This window comes from Myotis myotis, unplaced genomic scaffold (genome assembly GCF_014108235.1).
Source record: "Myotis myotis isolate mMyoMyo1 unplaced genomic scaffold, mMyoMyo1.p scaffold_m19_p_33, whole genome shotgun sequence".
NCBI lineage: Eukaryota > Metazoa > Chordata > Mammalia > Chiroptera > Vespertilionidae > Myotis > Myotis myotis.
This window is the reverse complement of record NW_023416339.1, coordinates 1995468-1998577: the sequence shown is the minus strand read 5'-3', so window position 1 is coordinate 1998577 and position 3110 is coordinate 1995468. Positions and strand designations below refer to the sequence as shown.

At 58.1% G+C, this 3110-nt stretch overlaps 1 long non-coding RNA gene across 1 annotated transcript; it reads left to right on the top strand.

Moving 5' to 3' along the window:
• The first annotated feature begins 483 nt into the window (after positions 1-483).
• LOC118652719 lies at positions 484-2155 on the top strand. Its single transcript, XR_004966684.1, has 2 exons — positions 484-768; positions 1100-2155. It is a non-coding gene; the product is annotated as an uncharacterized LOC118652719 (long non-coding RNA).
• Positions 2156-3110: the final 955 nt, after the last annotated feature.

Genomic DNA, 3110 nt, shown 5'->3' with positions numbered 1-3110 from the left:
ATAAATAAATAAACATTAAAAAAGAAAAAGAAAAAGAAAAAAGGTTTTGGCTCCGGCAGCTGGAAGGCTGGAGCTGCCATTTCCGGAGCCAGGAAGATGGCTGGAGAAGCTGGTTTGTGGTTGAAGGAATGAGCTTTCAGCCCAGAGCCTCACATTGCCCTGAAGTGTCCCTGCCCAGACTCCAGTGGGCTGCGGAGGAAGGTGGCCCTCACAGCCTGGGCCCTGCCTTCCGGAGGTTTCTCTGAGTGTGCAAACTACAAACACATCTGGACACGCACAGGCCCCATGACCCAGCACACCCACCCGTGGTCACCTTCTTGGGGGCTTCGGAGGCTGAGGCTCTGGTTGACAGAACTGAGAAGGCCCTTTGGTTCACACAGCCGCAGGGCCACCATCTGGGTCCCTAAGGGGACCCCAGAGGGGACTGGAGGTGACACAGGGCTGGAGCTCGCTAGGGGAGAGGTTCAGGAAGAGCCGCTGCTGAGTCACAGCGGTGGGTCCCCTATGAGTCAGCACTGGCAGGGGCCCCAGGAGCTGGGGGCTGGGGCGAGCAGTTCCCACGCCCAAAGGAACCAGGCTGCTGGGGCAGCGGGGGAAGCCCTCCCATCCCGGGCTAGGCTCAGAGGGGATAGTCCGAGGACTCGGGTTTGGAGCACTGACCACCGGGCGGGGCTCCAGAAATCCTCTCTCCTAGTCTGACCCGGTTCAGGAATGCAGAGGCTGCCCACCCAGCCGATGTGTTGCAGCAATAAGGAGCTGAGCTAGACGGTACGAGGCACCACGTGCGAGTGAGGCGTTTGTGGGGACATTCGTTCTAGGGGATTCTATTTAAGAAGAGCTCCTTCCTTCTGGGCCGGTGCATTTGGGCAGTGGACATTCCAGCCTGGGGGTCCAGGCAGCGTCCTCAGCTTCTGTGCTGTGGTGGGGGTCGCGGGAGGAAGAGGGAGCGGCGCGGCTGTCCGCCCCCACAGCGGGGAGGAAAGACTCTGGCGTTTGCTGCCCCCTGCTGGTAGCCGTGGGAAGCTCAGTGGACAGAAGAGAAGGCGGAGTGTTTTTTTTTGTTTGTTTGTTTGTTTGTTTGTTTGTTTGTTTGTTTCAGGCCCATCCAAGAGCGAAGATGCGGAAAGGCCTCGCACAGAATCCCAGCTTTCAGGCTGTGCCACCTTGGGCAAGGGTGTGCCACCCTCTGGGCCTCACTTGTCCACTTCGTTGGGCTGCTGGGCAAGAGTCCAAGGTGACTGGCAATTAATGAACGTAGTATATTCCAGAGCAACCCCCTTTCCCTTTTCAGTTTGAAGGGAGAAGGCACAGGAGGAACAATAACCCTGACCCCACCCAAGGAGGCTCAATTACTATTTACCCCCATCCTCTTCCTTGCAGCTAACCCCCCCCCCTCCGGAAATTATACTCCATTTTTGTGTGTGTGTGTGTGGGGGGGGGGGGTGTTAGGTACAGAGTAAGGCTGGACCCTAGTCTGGGGTCCTGGACCCATCATTCTCCTAGGCTTTCTGGGCTGGCTTTCTGGGCTGAGACCTGAAGGAAGAGGGCAGTGCAAAGGGAACAGGAGCTTTTCAAGGAGAAACTGAGGCAGGACTGTGGTGAGGGGGTAGAACGGAAGAGACACAGCCAGGTGGAGCATGACCAGGTTCCCCACAAAGGTTTAAAGCTGGGTTTAGGGGGAGGGGCTCAAAAGCTTCTTTGATCCCCCCCCACCCCCCCACCCCCCCCAGCTGGGGGAAGGAGATGAACAGAATGAGAAATCCTGTAACTCAGCCCTAGCCAATGGGAGGCCCTGCCTGGCACCACGTCTGCTCTGAGGTGACCTCCCTTCACCAGCCTGTGGTGTAGGCAGGGCCTGTGTGTGTGTGTGTGTGTGTTGGGAAGTATGTGGGAGAATCTGTATGTGGTTCCCTGAATGGAATGTCTGCCAGTGTAGGAACCCTGCTGTGTTTCTGTGCACCTTGTGTATGTGAATGTGGGCTCAGAATAAGCGTCTCTGATTGATCAGGAGAGCCCCAAGTCATGGACAAGTTTCTAGTGCGCCTCCTGTGTGTGGCCTGGGCACCGGGCCAGTGCGTGCCTACTCGAGATGGTCCCAGGTACATGTCCCCAAGCGTCCTTTTGTGTGTATTAGTAAAGACCCCTGTGGACCTGAGGTTTTGTGGGTGTGGGTATTGTTTCTTTGAATTCTAGGTGCTTCTGCCCTTGTACATGCATGAGTGGTTGTGCATATGTTTGTGTGTCTGTGAACTTTGTGGGTCTGCGTGTGCCCCTGAGACTGTGCCTGGCATGTCTCTATGGGTGTGTTCCTGTTCTGTGTACTAGTATACTAGTATATCCATATGTTGTGTCTATGTATGTTGGGGTATGGTATGTCCAAGTGTTCCCACAACTGTGCACCTGGTGGGTGGGGAGGTATGTGGATTCAATGTATATCCCTCTGTGTCTATGTATCTCGTGTGTGCTGTGTGGGCTTCTCCGTGTCTGTGACCATTCCTGAGAGTCTGTGTATGTGTGCATCAGTGTTTTCTGCACATGCCCCTGGATCCCTCTCTGTATATTTCAGTTCTGAGGTCCTTCCTCCTGCCCCTTGGATGTAGTGTCTGTATCTTGCACGTGTATGTTTGCCCTGACGTGTGTGGCTTGGTTTTATGGACATTCCCGTGTAATCAGTGCCTCAGTGCCCCTGCATGTCCCGCCACGCCCTCCCGTGAGTGTGCGTCTCATAGCCCCTTGCACGCCCTTCCGTGTGTTTGAGGTCTGCGTGCCTTTGTGCGCCTGTGCTCCCCATTCGCTTTAGAGGCCCGTGTGCGTCCCGGTCCTTGCCTGTGCCCGTTGCGCCCCCGTGTCCCCTGCGCGGGCCCCAGGAGCTGCGTCCTGGCGCCCCGTGGGCATCCCCGCGTGCGTCCCGGTGCGCCTGGCGGGAAGACTCGGAGCGCACACGGCCGCGGCTGGAGGACCCACCGCCCGACGCGGTGCAGGGAGGAGGGCGGGGGCGGCGGCGGCGGGGAGCGCGGGCACGTCACCGAGACAGACTGGCGGGCGGGCCGGCGGGAGGCGGTGGCCGCGGGTTCGAGCCGGCGCCGGAGCCCCGCGAACGCCTCCTCCTG